We start from the raw sequence: 12426 nt of genomic DNA on the forward strand, positions 1-12426 counted from the left end.
TATATACTTACTTTATGTTCAGGCTTAGGCTCCTAATTTACCTGAAATTTAAATTAGGAATCTATGCCTTTGATATATTGTCGGTGTTTTGTAAAAAGGGCGAATTAACCAAAATGCTACTTTACAGGAGGAGGATTTTTAACTTTTGACATTTATTTGTTTTTTACCTGTAGATGATTATAAATATGTAACAAGTTTATAATAAAGCTTAGAAAGAATACTGTCATTATAATAGGTATTATTATATAATATTTTAAAAGGTCTAATATGTCACATTTGCTTTTTATTTTGTAATTTTAATTAATTTAATTTTAGTCGATTATCGTTTTTAAGTACTTTCCTGTGGAGATAAAAATTCGCCGTTTTTACACAACAAAGCTGGTGAGGTACATATTGTATTTTCATTAAAATCTCAATTTCGCCAAAATGGTTGATTCACCCTTTTTACAAAACACCGACGATATACGCGAGGTGTTTTGAAACATTATATATAGGTACTTAGTTATATTGTTAAACATTGTGCAAAGTACACGAGCTTCATTTCTTAATACATTGCTGAGTAGATAATTACTTTTAATTACCACATTTAAATAGCATGCTAATTACATCGAATGGCTGTCTTACGCGCTAGGTGTGTCTTTAGTGTCCAATGACTTAATATATAATTTGAAGCTACTAGAAGCAAATTTAACAAAGTCTAAGACCCTATAATTGGTCATACTTATTTAAATAAGTGGTTATATTATGCATCACATGTGACAGGTATCATGTCGTTCACTCATTTTCTGTTTTGTATCAATGTTATATTGAGTACCAATTATCCACCCACACGTGACATACTAGAAATATTAAAAATAGCTTATTTATTATTCAATTTCAATTATTCAATTAATGTGTCAATTGATGTAATTCAAAATCGAATTTATTTGTTTACATATAGTGAACATTACCAATTACAAATTTAATTCATTCACTACATGACATGGAAAACAAAGAAATAGTATTAACCTTTTGTCTGCCTTAAAAAAATGACAAGTACATAAGTACCTGTCACACCATACATAATTCGCAAAAAAAAATATGCGAAAATTCATTTTTATAATTACTTACATTAAAAATAAACCTTATATAATTCAACAATTATTATTTTTTGTATCCGAAAAACAATTTTTCTTGAAAACAATGGGTTTATAATAGATTTGGATAAATGTCAGTATGTTTCCTATTTTGAAATTATTTGATTAGACGGAATAATCATGATAGACATGTCTCTGGCGTGGCCACCATGGATTAATGGATTATTAACTCATTTAATGCTAACACCGCGACTGGCGCGTATGGAGTACTTGGCCATTAGATATAATTAACGTGCTATTACTAACTAACTATTACTAGCTAACTAACCGCCCACGGTGGCCGCGCGGCATAAGCGTTGGACTATAAAGCCGTGGGTCCCAGGTTCGAATCCTGGGTCTGGCAAGTACACATATTGTTTTTCAATTTGTGTGTCAGGGTATGGACCTAATAGGTTGAGCAAGTGGCTGACATCCATTTCTCGTAAAAAACAAAATCTGCCAATACAAACCTCCACTCTGTGGAGGCCCATATGATCCTATCAGGATCGGACATGGTCAAAAAAAAAAAAAAATTTAAATGTGGTAATTAAAAGGTAAGGTAAGCAAAAGGTAGCAGTGATTGTATTAAACAAGATATCTCATCTCTGGTAGCGATCCAGTTAAAAAATAAAGAAATAGAAGCAGTATAAAAGTAAACATATAAAAATATATATAGATACATGGAAGTAGTCCGAATGCTAAGGATTAAGGGAATTAATTATTTTATAATTTTTGTTTAATTTTAGTTATTGAATTTATGTTGTGCAGTTTTCATGTCAATTACATAAAATATAATATTTTAAATATTTATGGAAAACCAGCTCTGTCAACTACGCATTAAGTTCATAATTAGTAAGTTTTATACAACGTCAACATTTTTGCATTTCATCCTAAAACTATTATATACAGGTTTTCATTTGTTGTAGATACCTAGAAAATTAACTTGATTGCAAAAGTCCACAAGTTGGATGCAAAGGTAGCAATCTGAATTACTAAATTAATGACAATTTAATATTCGTTTCTAAATAAGTTTTAAAATGCCATGTCGAATTTGTTAAAAATAATACTTTACTGTTAGCAAACAAATCTAGACTTATATTTGTTTTCCGAAAAACATTAATGTGGAAATTTTTTTGCCTTTGCTTCTAATGGTTTCATTTGTATTGCCTTACTATTGTTAAATCACAATATAAATTGTTCTCATTCCTCGTCTATCTTAAATTATATTATAGTTAAAGTTAAATTATAGTTTGCTTTTAAGTTTTTAAAAAATATATACAACCGTTGTTAGAGATTTCACAACTAATTTCTAATTATTAATTCATATGTTTTTCTCATATTATGTGTAGACTGTTTTTGTATAATATCTGTTTATATAATTAATGTCTCATCTATTACACAATATGTGCTATTAATACATAGTTTCCCAAACCATCTTCCTCAATACATAAATTAAGTGTTTCTTGATAAAATTGAAATAAACTTTAAAAATAATACTTACATTTCTAATAATGTAAGTTAAAAATTGTTCCTTGGTGATAAGAGAAAACCATCAAATTATTTAAAAATATAGTTTACGTTGAAGATATTGAAAAACTTTTTATAGAGATGCAAATGAGACTTGAACTTGCCTCAGTGAAAACCGTGGACAGCTCTATCTGTAAGAAAATTTAACATGCTTGGATTGGGTATATTGTAATATCAATGCGTTATTGCATGTTATATTATTGGTTAGTTTGTCCAGTTTTGAGAGAATTTAATTAGATTGGTTCGAAGCGATAGAAAATCGAAGGGGATACCGACCCGACGTATTCAAATTAATATCTTCTCAAATACCCTATTTAGACATAGTTTTTACAGCATAAAGGTGTGAAGCAGACAGACATTTTGTGGATAGTCCAGAAATGAGGTCTCACGATTTTTAGTCCTCTCCATATTCACAAATCCACATTATATCAGACCAGTCCCCCACCCTTAGGATGTGGACACCATATATGAACAAACGCCACATTTAGACCAAGCGAGCGAATGTTTGTTCTTCCCCCACTCCACCGAAATTCTAATTTTGTTGAGCAGCATAAGAATTTCACTGGAGTGGGGGAAGAACAAACTTCGCTCGCTTCGTCTAAATACGGCTTTATGTATCACCAAGTTCGACCCATTTCTTGTACTCTTCACACTATATTTTGTCAATAGTGTGTTTATATATTATTGTAAATTGGATGCTAAACATTTTGAAAACAATTATTTTTCGGTAGCTATAATTGATTATTAAAAGATGACTCAATATGTTATTATTATCATATCTGATAAGGTACATTAAAATCTTCAGTATTTATTGCAATATTTAAATTATCCGTTATAAATCTATTTAAAATTTATTAAAAAATAAATGATAATTGTTATTTGGTATTTTTGTACTTTTATAGACATAGATTTTATGAAAAATATTATATTATAAGAGTTTACGGTTAGATTTGAATTACATATTCTATAAAATCTCAATATGTTATTATATAATATTATTTATTTATAAATCATCGAAATATATTCATATTTTATATCTCACAATGGTGTTTTATTATTTGTATGGAAGTTAGCAAAGTGTCTTCCAAGGGTTGCCAATTTTATTTCACTATGCTTAATGTTTGATCGTCTATCACTGAGACCTGAAATTTCCTATTTTAGACCAAAAACTACCACACTTTGGAACAGTGAATAAAACACTGAAAATGTTGTACCCCGCGTGACTTTTTTGTATGACGTATCAAATTTTTGTGAGAAAAATAGAATTTAAAAGATTTACGATGAAATCTTAGAAAGCTTGATTTTTTCCATAATTTGATCATTTGAAGATAAAACTTACATTTTCCCTTTCTTCACTTGCGATTCCAAAAATTTGCCTAAATCAGGGAAGACTGATGTGTTGATGGGTTTGTATTTGTTTCACAATCAGTGCAACTACTCTATTATCGTATAGTAAAGTTGTTGAATTGGTGGCTTAAGCGTTGGCCTATTGCGTCGTGGGTCCTAAGTTCGAATCCTGGGTCTGGCAAGTACACATATTGTTTTCCAATTTGTGTCTGTCAGGGTATGGACCTAATAGGTTGAGCAAGTGGCTGACATCCATTTCTCGTCATAACAAAATCTGTCAATACAAACCTCCACTCTGTGGAGGCCCATATCCTTTTAGGATCGGATATGGTAAATAATAATAAATAAAATAAAGTTGTTGAATATTTATTCTAATTATATTGTCAGAAGAAAACATGTTATATATGTACGATAATAATTATGTAATTAATTACCTATCATAATTAAATGATTCCCAGGGTCAGCCCTGGACTCCTGACGACCGCCCCTCTATACATCCGTATACCCATCAGCCGGGACTGTTTTGTATTTAATTAGAATTGATTCAATGTTATGATCTCTTCTTCTTATGTGTGACACCTCCTTTTAAAAGTCTTCAATAATACAAACAAGTTTATGTGAATCGTTTGGAATTAGCAAATAGTTCAGACAGTATTAAAATATAATTTTCTTATTAATTTAACAGTTAACATAATATTTGATTAACTATTTTTTTCATTTAACAAATAATTAACAAGATTTAAGCATGTAACATTCTAATTATTGAACATACATAATTTTGAAAACACTTCTGAGAAATGGTTAATTAAAAATTATTAGCAAGTTCAAGTAAGTTACAACTAAAAATCTTGGAGTGATCTATGATGTTGGTTAGTAATTAAAAGAAATACCTACTTTGATTTAAAATACAAAAGCCGATCGCCAATAGTAACTCAATTTGGTAAGCGCTTCAGAGAGTATTAAGAGCCATTAATTAAAATTTGTCGTAATTAGGTATGGCGCCTTTAGCATAGTGGTCTATGTGCATGGGCGCGAAACCTGAGAGATGCAGGTTTGATTCCTGCGGGGTATCTTACTTTTTTACATAATCATTTATCCACAGTTTTAAAAATTAAACATTATTATTGATATAATACATTGCATATTTTTAAACTCCGTAGTACTAGTAGTAATGTATTACGTAAGTGCAGGGATTAGATATGTATATCGAAAGGTGAAGTCCATACCACCAAAACTGATTCCCAACAACAATACAAAACTCTCATCAATTTATTGGTTCTAATGGAATCAAGCTCTGTACTATTCCATTTAAGTCGTTTTTTGCGACCCGGGTTTCGCCTTTCGGCATCTTCAGGCGCCGTGTACACGCACTACATACATTATATGAGAATGTATGGATGAGGATTTGGGTATGTATAAGTGTATATTAGGTGAGTTTATATATATTATATTAGGCGAGTTTATATGTATTTTTTTTTAAATAATGTTATAAAAAAGTAGGTACTATGTAAGAGTATTATTAAAGACTAATATCTCATTAGTTAACCCCATTAATTATTTTTCTTAGAATTGACGATTTACACCAGCTCTTGAATGTAGTATTTTAATTGTTCATAAAGAATAATGATCTATTATTAGGTTTTGACGATTTATTATAATAATATGCTATCGAGTGTATTGTTATTAATAAGATAGGGTTTTTACTAATTAGGTTTTTTACTAACACTTCAACTATTCATAATTTGTTTATTGTATTTTTTGTAACCTTTGACTTGATAGGTAGGTAATGGAGTTTTTACCTACTTTATTGTATTGATTTATTATATAAGCTAGAGTAAAGAGTGTTCGTTTTCAGTGTGTGTTTACCTTTGGTGAGTGTACACGGCGCCTGATGATGCCGAAAGGCGAAACCCGGGTCGCAAAAAACGACAAATGGAATAGTACGGAGCTTGAATCTATTAGAATTTAAATTCAAATTCCATCAAGTACCTTCAGTCGATAGTATTAATAATATATTTTTTTAATTTGGCGCCCCCTTAATCTCGGCACCCTGGATGTTTGCTCACGTCGCCCTAGATACGGACCGGCACTGATGACTCCCAATAAGTGATAAGTGCTTTTCAGCTATTTATACACCTGACATTATGATTAATTATATAATTTGACTGTAATGACTGACAGTTCTCGGTAAAACTAAATATAAAATAATATTGCTGGATTATTAACCTTAATTATAGTGAAAGTAAATTTCATTACATGAATTGCTTCAATTATATGAAGAGTATAAAGCAATTAGATTGATTTTATCTATATGACAAACTATTTAATTTGAAGCAGTCACTCCGTCATTTCATTTTCCACCTTTAATACGTTATGAATTAAAATTAGGGAAATTATCCACTCGTGCCGTATTATAAATCGTGTCTATAGCTTACTCGGAATTTCTTATTTTTAATTGAACTAATGCAATATATGAAAAAGAAACAAGATGTTTTCAAAATTATTTGAAGCCGATACCCCGCTAGAAGCTATTTCTCCCATGTTGACGGTGACTTTAATCCTCGGTATAGTTCCGTTTAAATTTGTCCTCAAGCCAAATAATTCAAAAACCGTGATTTGCTTTGGTTCATTCCTAATATTGTTGGCACATTTATTGTTGTATATATCGTCATTTATAAAACAGGCAATATCCGGCGAAACAGTTGTGGAGTTGATCAGCCATTCGAAGGTTTTAAAATACGGTGAAATCCTTCGTTCTTATTTGGGCCTCTTTTGTGTGCTGTCACTGACTTTCTGCGTTTTCTACAAATCAAATAAATACTCGATCGCTCTACAAATGTTAACCGACATAAACGACAAATTTAAAAACCTCGGGCTAAAGAGAGATTACACTAAATATAAAACAAAATTGATTGTATTACTGAGTACCCACTTTACTTGTCATTTAATTTATATGATTCTCAGCTTATGGTTGATTAGTTCACTCAAGGACGAATTCTCCTATGATCTTTACCTTGTTATATATATGCCGTGTATGTTCTCCACAATATCCATTGTAATATTTTTATCATTTGTCATTCTCGTGTTTGAAGATATGCAAGAAATCAACCAAGAACTGTCGGACTTGTTACAAAATTCGTTAAGTCATAATGATAGCGTAATTAATGTTACGACAGCCGACCTCAAGTTGGACAAACGGCTTGTCAATGTAAGCAATATTGAAAGGCTTACGAATGTGGATGTAAAAGCCCGTCTCTGTACAATTATGATAATCTACGATGAGATATGCGATCTTAGTGTGGAACTGAATGAATTGTTCGGCCTCAAAATTCTTATTGTCATCTTGCTATCGTTCGTATCGATAGTTTTCAACTTGTTCAATGCCTTTTCTACAGCAATTGCTATATCAAAAAGTATACATCCAGAAAAATTCATATTTTTCTTCTTCTTCTGTTTCGACCAGTGCGTTTTACACGTCAGTGTGATTTTGGTTACAATAACATATTGCAACAATTGCCGATCGCAGGTAAATATTATACAATATTCAAATTCATATTTAGATATATAATTCATAACAGCATGAAGGCCTTGGGATAAAACTGTGTCAACCCTCATATTTTTAGCTTCGAAAAAAATCATGTTTATTAAACTTCATTTAAATCTATAAATCAAAACAGAGTCGTTATAGCAATCCTCCGGGAGGCGATTTCTGAACGAAGCACTACTTCGCCGTTGCGCAAACCTACTTCAGTTAAAGTACCAGAAATATACAAAAGAGTCAACCAGCATTGCCGACTGCTGATGGAATTGAGCTACATAATATGCTTTGACGATAGAGGCGCTCGCAACTGTCGCGATGGTCGGTTTGACGTAAACATCAGATTTTTAATTTCGGAACTTAAATGCTGGACACGTCCTTTACATAACTATTACCATTGAAAGTGTTATTTTGTGTTTCAATCCTCATTTAAGTATTTATTGTGATTTTGTTATACAGAAACACACATGTTTGTTTGCAAAATACAACGGACATTCCGTATTGTAATATTGGAGACGTAACTAGCTTATTTAAAGATTAATTAGCTATGTACTTCAACAATGAATCGTATAATAATGCAACGTTAACGGGTAAGTACTAATTAAATATGAAGTCATTACCAAAATGGATAAAATGTTATTTAATTTCAATGAAATCGACAAAGAGTTCCGTCTTGACATGTTATCTTTTTAATTCTTCAGTAAAAATTCTATCTTACTCTTACGCATCGACCGGAGGGAGGTATCAGCGTGCCGAATGCTTGCTCACTCGCACTTATGGTTAATTTTTATTCATGGCTCAATGCCATTCGATGCTCTTAACACACAATATTTCCTTTAAAACTAAAAATTTTACGTGCTTCAGTCGAAGCGGTTTGGCGACGTGTATCGCAGTGCTTTGTTCAGAAATTGGTCTCCGGAAACGTGTTAATTAGAATTTGGTCACATGACGTGTCCACTGTCTGGCATTTCATCTGACGCCAATTTGTGGTTGACACTATTTTACTTCAAGATTTTTGTGGAATCTCTTTAGATAAAAAAAATCCGAAACACCTTTATTGACTAAATTGTAAATTGGATTTTTTAACTAAAATAAATCTGACTGATATAAATGTAGATATAAGCAATAATGATCTATTGTTGTTTGTGCTTGCTACTGAATGACTGTCTATTCTAGTTAGATGGATTATGTATAAAGATAAGGTGGGTAATGGAAACCGAGCCGCACCCTTGATCACCCAGAGGGACGTTTCTTTCCAGAAATAAGTCCCACGGCCCGTGTCTTTGAGACTGAGGACACGGTTCATGGAAGACCAGGTGTGAATAAGTAAGAAAGTATGCGAGACGACGAATGCAATTGGGCTTCGCCACTTAAACAGTATAAAAAGTGACCAACTGTCGCTAACAATAATGTATGAAACATGTCAGTAGAATGTATAGAAAAAAAACCGCCAATAAATTGTAATACCATGTATAAAGAATGAATGGGAAAAATAACTTGTATTGTGACTGAGAGGGAGGAATGTTAGATAGTGCAAGGAGAAGAAAAAGAGTTGTTAGAAAATAATTAAATAATGTTGAATATCTGCTGGCAACAATGCCATAATTTTGACCGTTGGAGATATTGCAACGTCGCCTTGAAAAAAACCGTTGAAAGCGGAAGACAAGATGGCGGCAGTGTTCGGAAAACAGCCAAACAAGAAACGCACAAATCTTGTCCTCCGTAAAACAAATTATAAAAAAACGTAACAATTATATAACATCCACTTAAATATACCCTGCCATTTATAAAACAAATTCCGGTGTATTACTTTGTCCACCCCAAATCCTAAAAACCATACTAAAGATAAAAGTGACAGTTTACTAATTACTAACCAAAAATTATGATACCCACCTTCAAAAACAACTGAAACTGAGCTAGACCAGAAGTGTGGTGGTTTATCATGTGGCGCCCCACGTTGGGCGCCACTTATCACTTCCGTCCATTTTGAAGTGAAAACAAACTGTCACTTTTATTTTTAGTATCTGGTTTATTCGTCTGGATTCGGGATGTGAAGGTGGATAATTAACACACCGGAATTGTTTCGGAAACGACGAGTTTATTTGATGATAATATATACTAGATTACTACATTTTATATAATTTATTTTTTTTGGATGACGAAATATGCGTAGCGCGCGCGAGCAGTGTTTTCTGCGTGCTGTCAAGGAAGCTTCTCCCCGCCAAAAAAAACCGTCACACTTGCGAGCTGTGCACAAAATGCGGCGTTGCCATACGTATTTTTTTTTGACAATGTTGCCGGTCAGATATTTATTAGACAGATATTAAACATTATTTAATTATTTTCGCAATCAGCCGTTATTATTTGTTGGCTTTGATACCGATTCGGGCCTCTCAAGATACACAAAGACATCTCCAAATGGGGACCATACGGGGGTGTCACAGTACCTACTTATATAAAATATTCTATTTGAAAAATATTTTTAAAAACGCTTTTAGGCAAACAAGACTGCAATGCAAATCAATAAAATGCTAGTGAAGGAAACAGATAGCGACATCTTGACGAAGGTATGTTTCAATTAAAATCAATAATACCATTATTATACATAACCCAATGTTTTATTTACTCATATGGTGACAGGGTGTAGTCGACATTATAGCATCCGTAGAAATCACCCAATTAGCCTTGGCTGGATGAAGACCTCTTACGCTCTTCTCGATCCGTAATTCTTCGCTGCAGATTTCATGAGTTTATCGATACGTCAGGATTTAATGTGTCCCTGTGATCATTTAGTACCCCTGGGCATGGCCTCCATAAGGGGGGGCCCGCCGTGGCTGGTCGATCTGATAAGTGAGAGAATCACACATCACAAATTTGCCCTAATGGAAAAAAAATTCGCCTGCTATTTTACTTAAAGGCTATTAACATTTTTAAATGTCTAGTTATGCAATTTTTGATTATTGTGTGTCGATATTCAACAACTCCATAATAATTCAAGTGGATTTATTCAACAATACACAAAAATCACTAAAAATACACCGAACACCCTTTATTTCATCTGAAACAACATTTAGAAAACAATTCTTTAACCCTAGCGATGGGTAGGGGGGCCCGCTTCAAGATGTGAGACACTGTGTACTTTTGTCTGCGTCCTTATCCATTGGTTTCTTTTGTGGTCTTTCCGCATTAAATTTTGTATATGTGAATACATCTTTTATCGTTTTAAAAAAATATGGAAGATGCTCCAGATGAATACCATTTATGTACCCAGACTTCTCCGGACTCACTGCTCCTTTGAATCAGCTCCTCTCTTGTCAAAAAAGCTTGATTTTAGCTACCATGTGGGCCATGAAATTATATCAGTATGAAGTAGGAGTTTAGAATAGGTATTTTTTATAATATTTTCTATTGGTTGTTGCAGCTTCATCAATTCTCTCTGCATATATTACATCGTTGTCCAAATTTTACTGCACTTGATATTTTCACCATAGACAATACTCTCCTTATGACGGTAAGTTATATTATAAAATAATATTATAAGATTTACAAAACCTACATTACCCCTGACGAAATCGCAATGTCACCTTGATTAATACAAAGATGGTATCCATTTAAAAACCTCTGATAGAGACTGTCAAGTTTAACATGAGGCTCTGTGGCGTAGCTGCCGTATAGTTATTTGGAATTATTCATTCTAGTCAGTACCTTAGTTGGCTGAGAGCACTCACCTGGAACGTGAATGTTGTCTATTCAAATCACACTCAATCCAAAATTATTTCTATAATTTTTTTAACCTACGTTTCAGAGGTTTTCCAAAATTTTATCGTAAATAAAAATATATAATAATTATTATAAAAAATCTAAATAATTTTTATGGAGAAGGCAGATAGAGCTTTTATATTTGAATGTAAAGCGGATAAAATGGTTACAAAGGCTAATAAGCTAGGATAATTAGGCTAAATAGCTGCCATTTTGAATAGAAGTGTAGATATAGAATAGATTTACATGTGTAGGAAATTTCATACTACACATTTCTTTAAAATTTATTTCCTTGGGTCGCACTGAGATGAAAATATTTAGTATTGGTGTTCCAAGCAAAAGCTGTTTATAGATGAATGTGAAATAAAATTCCGGACTGATAATGCTCACAGGTATATTTAAAATATTTTGAATATTATGTTGTCATCAATAAATTATCATTTCAGATTGCAGGAGCCATCACCACATATTTTATAATTCTCCTTCAGTTTTCTACAACGTCATATGAAGACAACCCCATCCTTAATTTCAACCAAACAATTTAAAAATAAATTAATCTCTGTAATCATTAATTAGATAAATGTGATAAATATTATGAATCATTTTGTTAAGAATCTTTATGTGATTTAATAAAAATAAAACATCAGTTTTTATCAGATTTCCTTTATTCATTGAAAACTTTATATTTTTTGAGAAATAATAAATATAGTGTCAACATATTGGAACAAAAATCGTTCATTACAATTTACAAAGTAAGTAAGTAGGTATATAGGTAGGTAGGTACCCACAACCATTACATTCATTATTATATTATTATTACCCAAGATAAAAATTCAACTAAATTAAATATTTATATGTAAATTTCAACCGATTCTTTACTTGATTATATTTGAATACCTGAAATAAATAAAGTTCCAAAGTGCCAAAACATCAAAAACCAAACTGCAGCCTTTAAAGGGTCCAATGCGCCACGAAAATACCCTGTGGCTAAGAAAGACAAATAAAAATAAATAGGATCTATGTCCAAGGGATAGACTATGTTTGTTTATTTATTACAAACGAAAAAATTTAACGCAGTCGCTAGGGATCGACACTGCTCATAGGAAACGTACTTCATGGGATTACTGCCAGAAGTCGGTG

General features: G+C 32.2%; 1 long non-coding RNA gene across 1 annotated transcript; it reads left to right on the forward strand.

Moving 5' to 3' along the window:
* The first annotated feature begins 7987 nt into the window (after window positions 1-7987).
* On the forward strand, window positions 7988-11824 carry LOC147075307 (uncharacterized). The gene is made up of 4 exons (XR_015070034.1): window positions 7988-8117; window positions 10026-10094; window positions 10949-11038; window positions 11733-11824. It is a non-coding gene; the product is annotated as an uncharacterized LOC147075307 (long non-coding RNA).
* Window positions 11825-12426: the final 602 nt, after the last annotated feature.

The sequence above is a fragment of the Rhyacophila brunnea genome, unplaced genomic scaffold (genome assembly GCF_057557595.1).
Source record: "Rhyacophila brunnea isolate RB1 unplaced genomic scaffold, BYU_Rbru_1.0 scaffold_15, whole genome shotgun sequence".
Taxonomy (NCBI): Eukaryota; Metazoa; Arthropoda; class Insecta; order Trichoptera; family Rhyacophilidae; genus Rhyacophila; species Rhyacophila brunnea.